The sequence below is a fragment of the Rutidosis leptorrhynchoides genome, chromosome 2 (genome assembly GCF_046630445.1).
Source record: "Rutidosis leptorrhynchoides isolate AG116_Rl617_1_P2 chromosome 2, CSIRO_AGI_Rlap_v1, whole genome shotgun sequence".
NCBI lineage: Eukaryota > Viridiplantae > Streptophyta > Magnoliopsida > Asterales > Asteraceae > Rutidosis > Rutidosis leptorrhynchoides.
The window spans coordinates 670,858,561-670,869,494 of NC_092334.1; positions in this window are offsets into that span (position 1 = coordinate 670,858,561).

Genomic DNA, 10,934 nt, shown 5'->3' on the forward strand with positions numbered 1-10,934 from the left:
CACGAAACAACCAAGAAGATTGTTCAAATCCGAGACAGGCTCAGGACGGCCCGTAGTCGTCAAAGGAGCTATGACAACGTTAGACGCAACGATATCGAATTCCAAGTCAGTGACTACGTAATGTTAAAAGTCGCACCTTGGAAAGGTGTAATCCGTTTCGGGAAATGCGGGAAGCTAAATCCACGATATATTGGTCCTTTTGAAATCTTGGAGCGTATTGGAACCGTTGCTTACCGTTTGGATCTCCCGACTTAATTGAGCTTCGTTCATCCCATTTTCCATGTATCAAAATTGAAGAAGTGCCTTGCCGAACCCGATCTCGTCATCCCTCTTGAAGAGCTTACTATTGATGACAAACTTCATTTTGTGGAAGAACTGGTTGAAATTGTGGACAACACCGTCAAGATGCTAAAACAAAGTAAAATTCCGATCGTTAAAGTTCGTTGGAATGCCAAAAGGGGACCCGACTTTACATGGGAAAGATAAGATCAAATGAAAAGGAAGTACCCTCATTTATTCGAGGATTCGGAAACGCAAGATCTCGAGGATGAAACAACGACTACTACGCCTGCTTAAATTTTGGGACGAAATTTCTTTTAAGGAGTAGGTAATGTAACATCCCGTCTTTTTCCGTTTACTTTCCGTTTAATTATTTTTAAAGTTCGTTATTTAATTATAACATCTCTCGTTTACTCTACGTATTTAAGGTAATTCGTTTGGTTAATTCACGCACCCGCTTGGAAACTTGAGGGACTAAACTTGTAAAGAGACCAAAGATTTGACTAGGTCAACTAGTCAAACCCTTCTCCTCCACTTATTCATTCACCTCCCACTTTCATTTTAATACTTTCACTTTTCTCTCAAACCCCAACAACAAAGAATCATCATCCATTTTAGATCTAGCAAGTGTTCTTCAAAACAAATTACATATTTAGAATCCTTGCATCTTCCTCTTCAATTCCATACCAATTTCATCTCTTTTGGATAATTTTTTAAAAACTCTAGATTCTTTGTTCTTGATATTTTTGACTTATAAAAGTGTTAATTAGTGTCTATGGCTCAAGTCTAACATGAATATGTGAATTATATGTTTGATTTTGTTATTTTAAGTAACTAACATGAACTTGAATATGGGTGTGTTTGATCTTGAGATTTGGTTGCTTAAATGTTGTTAGAGGTTAAAAGTTCATGTATTAAATGTGTTACTAGCATCACTAGCTTCAATTAGGTATGTAGGTTGACTTGGAAAAACTCCATTAACATAATTGTTAAATTTATGATTTTGAGTTAGGGATTGATAGAAGTAAAATGAACTTTTGATGCATTGAATGCTTGGCAATGTTATTTGTAAGTGTTTTTTAGTATTGTATGCATAATTACCTACGAAACGGCGTATTATATGTATGCATTTAATTTTCAAATCATCAATGTGCATTTATGAACTTGAAGCATTATGATGAACATTAAATGAGCATTCAACTTGGATTTGATTATCGTAAATGATGTTTTTGGTTAATGAAATGTGTTTAGTTGTGTTCCCCGTTAAATTACCGTTCCAACGATGTATGGCATGCGTTTTAAATGTTTTCGGTTCATGAGTTATGTTTTTTTGAAGTTTGGTTCGAGACTTAAAAAACATTCAGCAAACGGCATCTTTTATGTAGTAATGCGCACCGCGCAAGAATGCGCGTACCGCGCAATTGTGAAGGTATAAATGCATAACCCCTGAGACTATACCTGACCTGGTTCCACGCTTTAATGCGCGCCGCGCACTCCTGAGCGCACCGCGCATTTCCCCAGGCCAAACATACTCGTGTTTTGTTTTCACAATTTAATCCCTGCTTACTCGCAACTCCGATTAACATGTAAATTGTTCTAATATGCTCATATATGAATATATATAACTCAGAAAAATTTTCCGAGACCCGACCCGAACGTGTTGACTTTTCGTTGACTTTGACTCGACCAAAGTTGACTTTTATTCAAACTTAACCAATACCTTGTTTAAACCATTCTAGTCTTCTTGTATACTTGATTCTTGCATGAAACTTGACAACTTGATTCACATGCTATATTAATCGAGTCGTAACGAGCCATAGGACTAATTGAACACTTTGACCGACTTTATACTTTACCGATATTGATACAACCTATTGTTTAGGTCAATACTAGCATTCGTTCTTACAAACGTTAATTTTGTGAAGTATATTTATTCTCGTGCACTCAAGGTGCGATCATAGTCCCACTTTTACTCTTTTATACTTATACTTGGGATGAGAAAACATAAACGTTTCGTTTTACAAAGTGAACACAAGTACGAAAACAAACATTCTACGTACGAGTTAGAACAGAAATCCTCAAGTCCAATTATCATTAGTTACACTTGTAGGGTGTAAGCGAGAACTTATGTTGTGTGGTCATACTGGTTTGATGAACCCTCATTCCGATGAATGAAACGTATTTTCGGGATATAGTGTATGTTCTAACACTATGATGCAGAGGTACTATTCAGTTAAGTCTTGATAATTGGGTGCTCGTGATACAAACAACAACTTTTGGAATGTAAACGATTTGGATAATCACTTTATACTAAATCTTGTGGTTCAATACATTATACTTACTATACCTATGATTTAACCAACGTTTACGTTGACAGATTTTCTATTTTTTTCTCAGGAACTTGAATGTTAAGTGATACATGCTTCCGCACTCTATTTGATACTTGCTTGGATGTCGAGTATACATGCATACATGGAGCGTCTTTTGACTTTACTTTGAATTGTGTCGCATGGGTTTCAATTGTACTTTAAAACATTGTAACTTATTTAGTCGTTGAACTACTTTGTAAACCTTGAAACATCTCCACATTTGAAATGAATGCGACATATTTTGGTCAAACGTTGTTTTAAAGACTTATGACCACGTAACGGGACCTAAGTAGACGGCGCCGTCAATGATGATTTTATCGGGTCGCTACAGGTTATTTCTTTCGTGAAAAAGGGTTAACCTCATTAAACAGGGTTTGTAGTCTTTCTTCTGTTTTCTTGAGTTCCCTTTACACAAGAGATTTTTAGTTTCACACTAGAGAAAAATTTCAATTTTGTGCCCGTATATTCGTGTTGATTATGTGTAAAGAACAGATTGTAATGGTTCAACCATCTTTAATATGTGTTTATTATTACTTGTCAACTCAAGTTGGAGAAGAATATGGTCTATGGATTCCTTTTATTGTAACTATTTTTATATTTACATTTGTTTCTAGTTGATGAAATGTGTGGTTACTATAACATGTAAATAAAAGGATCCGTTCAAAAACATCCATATTCTATATATATATATATATATATATATATATATATATATTCATTTAGAATTTTATCTACGGTAACATCATGCCGTCAATTTTGATAAGGTCACGGGTTCGAGTCCTGGGTTTACCAATTTTTTTATACCTTTTTTTTTTTACTATTTACCCCTTTAATCCTTTTTTAATTCTTTTTCATAATGCACCCCTTAATGTTTTTTATTTTTAATTCAGTCCTCCTATTCTAATTCTTTTATTTTTGAATTCTTTTTTAAATTTAATATTTCTAACGACTTTTTTTATTTATTTTTTCTTGACCACTTTTTCTATATATATTATATTTAAAAGCTTCTTCTTAAACTTTTTTTTTCTCTTTTTCTTTACAATTTTTTTCTACTCCCACATTTTACTACTCCGTATTAAATAACGAGAATATTCAAATTGTTGATTTTAATTATTGATTTGAAACATATTCTCTTTTTGATTTCGTTAGAGTCATTAACGTTTAAGTATTTAATTTAAAACATAAGTTGTGTCTTCGAAAAGCTGTATAAAAAATAAGGAGTCCGCCGCGGCAGCGCGCGACTTACCCGAAAACTTGTTTATATATATTTGCTACCAAAATTTACAAAACGAAAGCATTAGAGTTGTGTTTTAAACACATACTTTTTACCAAACTTTGCAAAATGAAAGCACTAGAGTTGTATATAGTTAATAGACAGGACCACGTTAGTTTTCTCTGGACAATGCAGTATCTAATGGCTACTAATCATGCAAAGCTGTAGCATATATCTTTCTTATGCATACCTTAGGGACCATCTAAGGATTGTTAGCGTAGTTTATATTTAGCCCATGTATTGTCATTGTTGGGCTTAGCCCATTTGTCGTTGTTAGGGTTATTTTATATTTATGGCCTACACATTGTACGTACTTTGGCAATTCAATATACACGATTACTATTATTCAACATGGTATCAGGCCATCATTATCTCCAATCCTAATTTTCTTTTATCGTCCAAAAAAACACGTCGCAGTAGGCCATCGATAAACATGCAACTTCTTCAACATGGTTGCCAATTATGACAAAATATATATACTTACCTCCGTTCATCTCATCATTCCCGTCAAACTAGACCTCACAAAAGTTAATTATGCCTACTAGAAGAAGCTGTTTTTCACTCATTGTGCCGGATTCGAAGTGATAAAATTCCTCGCCGGCTCCTCCACGTCCGAAGAACAGGAAACGCCTGAATGGATCAAGGCTGATGCCGTCGTCTCTACATGGATCTTCAACACCATCTTGGAGGGTCTCCTTGAACATGTGCTTAATTCAGAACCCACGACTGCTCATGATACTTGGGACTTTCTTGAAAAAAAATTCAAGACAACAAGTTATCAAAAACAATGGAGTTAAATGAAGAACTACGAGGGCTTGACATAGGGGATTGGTCTGTCGAGGAATACTTCATGAAGGTTGATCAGATTTCCACTCATCTACGGAATCTAGGGTCCAGAGTTGAAGAAAACGACTTGGATATATACGTTGTGAATGGTTTAAATGATAAATGCCCACACGCCTCTCACATCATTATCCATCAATAACCATTTCCCAATATTAACACAGTTCGCTCGATGCTTCTAATTAAAGAGATGAATTTAAATCGAAAAAGCTGCCTCAATCACGATGCTCCTTCAAACTCATCTTATCCAGTTGCCCTTATTGTTCAGTCGACCAAACCTCCAACTGCTGGGAACACTTCCACCGCTCTGCCACAAGTATGCCCTAATTTCACCAAAGGGGTTTTGCCGTTTTAAAATCCGCTACTGTTATCTCCATTAGGGAATTTGCAGGTGGCCTAGCTCCAATACTGTAACAACCCTACTTTTTTCGTTACTTCAGTTAACTGTCTCTTAATATAAACAGTGTTTACATGACAACTCGTGTGTTTAAATTAATTAAATGCATACTTTTATGTTGAATAGTGAAATACGCAAGAAACGTTACGGTTTGAATAACTGCGAAGATGTTTTTTCGGAATGACGATTCACGTGAAGTAAAAATAATTAATTATTTTATTTAATTATTAACTTAGAAAAATAAACTTAATTTATTAATTGTTTTAATAAATTGGATCACCTGGTTGCGTTTAAACAATCAGTTTAGCGTTCCGAAATTTCGGTACGACTAAATGATACTAGAGACGGACTACGAGTACAAGTAATTAAGCAAAACGGGCCCATGGACTCCCCCATGGAACCCCATGGCCGAAACCCCCCTCCCTCCATCCCCACTCTTGTTGGACTTGTTTTGGCCTTGTACATGTTTAATTGCTAATTTAGGCCCTAATTGAATTCCTTTAAAAATAATAAATGGTGTCATTTATCCTCATAACCTAAAATAGTGGACTGCCATCTCCCTCCTGCCCCCTTGTGGTCGTCGATAATCACCATCACCATAACTCTATCAATTTTTGATCTTTTGCTAAAACATTCTATACGAAGGTTGTTGTAATCGTCGTTCTCTACGCATTGGTATAAGCAATTTAATCTCTAGAGGTATAAAATTTTAAACCCTAATTTTCAATGTTTTATTTTTAATCAATTACTCATAGTACATTTTGTAATAGTTCAATCCGTGACCAATTGTGTGTGTTTGATTGCTAGATCGCGTTATTATTGCGTTATGTGTGAAACTCGTTTTTAAAACTGACCTAAACTATATATATGACATGAAATCAGTAGGTTGTATGTGTTTATATGGAAAGCCATTGAAAAATAAATAAGTTTGCTCGCAAGAATCACTCAATTTCGATTTGAATTGCTCTCGTTATGCTTATTTGAAATTTTGACATGATTATGTGTTGAATACGAATTTTTTGAGATGAATGCTTACTATTTTAAGATGTGAAATGTGTAACAACTGATAGATAATCAAAAATTACTCAAGTTAGACTTAAGATTCATACAAATTGGATTCGGAATGCTCATGTTATGGTAGGTTGATTGTTTGCGATAAATTTTGTTGATTGACACTTTAAACTGATGCAAACGATTAACTTAACTTGATTTCTGGAATAAGAGCTTTTGTATATGAAAAGTACATGATTATTACTTCACTTTTCATACAGATTATGCATGCTAATTGTTTTAGATGTCCGGATAATCGCGTCCGAAAATGACTACCCGATTATGAAATGTCCCGTTCTTATTGATTAAAAACGTTCCATATTAATTGATTTCGTTGCGAGGTTTTGACCTCTATATGAGACGTTTTTCAAAGACTGCATTCATTTTTAAAACAAACCATAACCTTTATTTCATAGATAAAGGTTTTAAAAAACTTTACGTAGATTATCAAATAATGATAATCTAAAATATCCTGTTTACACACGACCATTACATAATGGTTTACAATACAAATATGTTACAACAAAATAATTTCTTGAATGCAGTTTTTACACAATATCATACAAGCATGGACTCCAAATCTCGTTCTTATTTAAGTATGCGACAGCGGAATCTCTTAATAATCACCTGAGAATAAACATGCTTAAAACGTCAACAAAAATGTTGGTGAGTTATAGGTTTAACCTATATATATCAAATCATAATAATAGACCACAAGATTTCATATTTCAATACACATCCCATACATAGAGATAAAAATCATTCATATGGTGAACACCTGGTAACCGACAATAACAAGATGCATATATAAGAATATCCCCATCATTCCGGGACACCCTTCGGATATGATATAAATTTCGAAGTACTAAAGCATCCGGTACTTTGGATGGGGTTTGTTAGGCCCAATAGATCTATCTTTAGGATTCGCGTCAATTAGGGTGTCTGTTCCCTAATTCTTAGATTACCAGACTTAATAAAAAGGGGCATATTCGATTTCGATAATTCAACCATAGAATGTAGTTTCACGTACTTGTGTTTATTTTGTAAATCATTTATAAAACCTGCATGTATTCTCATCCCAAAAATATTAGATTTTAAAAGTGGGACTATAACTCACTTTCACAAATTTTTACTTCGTCGAGAAGTAAGACTTGGCCACTGGTTGATTCACGAACCTATAACAATATATACATATATATCAAAGTATGTTCAAAATATATTTACAACACTTTTAATATATTTTGATGTTTTAAGTTTATTAAGTCAGCTGTCCTCGTTAGTAACCTACAACTAGTTGTCCACAGTTAGATGTACAGAAATAAATCGATAAATATTATCTTGAATCAATCCACGACCCAGTGTATACGTATCTCAGTATTGATCACAACTCAAACTATATATATTTTGGAATCAACCTCAACCCTGTATAGCTAACTCCAACATTCACATATAGAGTGTCTATGGTTGTTCTGAAATATATATAGATGTGTCGACATGATAGGTCGAAACATTGTATACGTGTCTATGGTATCTCAAGATTACATAATATACAATACAAGTTGATTAAGTTATGGTTGGAATAGATTTGTTACCAATTTTCACGTAGCTAAAATGAGAAAAATTATCCAATCTTGTTTTACCCATAACTTCTTCATTTTAAATCCGTTTTGAGTGAATCAAATTGCTATGGTTTCATATTGAACTCTATTTTATGAATCTAAACAGAAAAGTATAGGTTTATAGTCGGAAAAATAAGTTACAAGTCATTTTTGTAAAGGTAGTCATTTCAGTCGAAAGAACGACGTCTAGATGACCATTTTAGAAAACATACTTCCACTTTGAGTTTAACCATAATTTTTGGATATAGTTTCATGTTCATAATAAAAATCATTTTCTCAGAATAACAACTTTTAAATCAAAGTTTATCATAGTTTTTAATTAACTAACCCAAAACAGCCCGCGGTGTTACTACGACGGCGTAAATCCAGTTTTACGGTGTTTTTCGTGTCTCCAGGTTTTAAATCATTAAGTTAGAATATCATATAGATATAGAACATGTGTTTAGTTGATTTTAAAAGTCAAGTTAGAAGGATTAACTTTTGTTTGCGAACAAGTTTAGAATTAACTAAACTATGTTCTAGTGATTACAAGTTTAAACCTTCGAATAAAATAGCTTTTTATGTATGAATCGAATGATGTTATGAACATCATTACTACCTTAAGTTCCTTGGATAAACCTACTGGAAAAGAGAAAAATGGATCTAGCTTCAACGGATCCTTGGATGGCTCGAAGTTCTTGAAGCAGAATCATGACACGAAAACAAGTTCAAGTAAGATCATCACTTGAAATAAGATTGTTATAGTTATAGAAATTGAACCAAAGTTTGAATATGATTATTACCTTGTATTAGAATGATAACCTACTGTAAGAAACAAAGATTTCTTGAGGTTGGATGATCACCTTACAAGATTGGAAGTGAGCTAGCAAACTTGAAAGTATTCTTGATTTTATGTAACTAGAACTTGTAGAATATATGAAGAACACTTAGAACTTGAAGATAGAACTTGAGAGAGATCAATTAGATGAATAAAATTGAAGAATGAAAGTGTTTGTAGGTGTTTTTGGTCGTTGGTGTATGGATTAGATATAAAGGATATGTAATTTTGTTTTCATGTAAATAAGTCATGAATGATTACTCATATTTTTGTAATTTTATGAGATATTTCATGCTAGTTGCCAAATGATGGTTCTCACATGTGTTAGGTGACTCACATGGGCTGCTAAGAGCTGATCATTGGAGTGTATATACCAATAGTACATACATCTAAAAGCTGTGTATTGTACGAGTACGAATACGGGTGCATACGAGTAGAATTGTTGATGAAACTGAACGAGGATGTAATTGTAAGCATTTTTGTTAAGTAGAAGTATTTTGATTAGTGTATTGAAGTCTTTCAAAAGTGTATGAATACATATTAAAACACTACATGTATATACATTTTAACTGAGTCGTTAAGTCATCGTTAGTCGTTACATGTAAATGTTGTTTTGAAACCTTTAGGTTAACGATCTTGTTGAATATTGTTAACCCATTGTTTATTATAACAAATGAGATGTTAAATTATTATATTATCATGATATTATGATATATAATATATCTTAGTATGATGTATATACAGTTAAATGTCGTTACAACGATAATCGTTACATATATGTCTCGTTTCGAAATCATTAAGTTAGTAGTCTTATTTTTACATATGTATTTCATTGTTAATACACTTAATAATATATTTACTTATCATTTAACATAATTAACCAATTGTATCAATATCTTAATATGATTCATATGTACCTAGTAAGACGTTGTTATAACGATAATCGTTATATATATCGTTTTCGAGTTTCTTAAATTAATAGTCTCATTTTTATGTATATAACTCATTGTTAAAATACCTAATGAGATACATACTTATAATAAAAACATGTTAACTATATATATAACCATATATATGTCATCGTATAGTTTTTACAAGTTTTAACGTTCGTGAATCACCGGTCAACTTGGGTGGTCAATTGTCTATATGAAACATATTTCAATTAATCAAGTCTTAACAAGTTTGATTGCTTAACATGTTGGAAACATTTAATCATGTAAATATCAATCTCAATTAATATATATATAAACATGGAAAAGTTCGGGTCACTACATTACCTACCCGTTAAATAAATTTCGTCCCGAAATTTTAAGCTGTTGAAGGTGTTGACGAATCTTCTGGAAATAGATGCGGGTATTTCTTCTTCATCTGATCTTCACGCTCCCAGGTGAACTCGGGTCCTCTACGAGCATTCCATCGAACCTTAACAATTGGTATCTTGTTTTGCTTAAGTCTTTTAACCTCACGATCCATTATTTCGACGGGTTCTTCGATGAATTGAAGTTTTTCGTTGATTTGGATTTCATCTAACGGAATAGTGAGATCTTCTTTAGCAAAACATTTCTTCAAATTCGAGACGTGGAAAGTGTTATGTACAGCCGCGAGTTGTTGAGGTAACTCAAGTCGGTAAGCTACTGGTCCGACACGATCAATAATCTTGAATGGTCGAATATACCTTGGATTTAATTTCCCTCGTTTACCAAATCGAACAACGCCTTTCCAAGGTGCAACTTTAAGCATGACCATCTCTCCAATTTCAAATTCTATATCTTTTCTTTTAATGTCAGCGTAGCTCTTTTGTCGACTTTGAGCGGTTTTCAACCGTTGTTGAATTTGGATGATCTTCTCGGTAGTTTCTTGTATAATCTCCGGACCCGTAATCTGTCTATCACCCACTTCACTCCAACAAATCGGAGACCTGCACTTTCTACCATAAAGTGCTTCAAACGGCGCCATCTCAATGCTTGAATGGTAGCTGTTGTTGTAGGAAAATTCTGCTAACGGTAGATGTCGATCCCAACTGTTTCCGAAATCAATAACACATGCTCGTAGCATGTCTTCAAGCGTTTGTATCGTCCTTTCGCTCTGCCCATCAGTTTGTGGATGATAGGCAGTACTCATGTCTAGACGAGTTCCTAATGCTTGCTGTAATGTCTGCCAGAATCTTGAAATAAATCTGCCATCCCTATCAGAGATAATAGAGATTGGTATTCCATGTCTGGAGACAACTTCCTTCAAATACAGTCGTGCTAACTTCTCCATCTTGTCATCTTCTCTTATTGGCAGG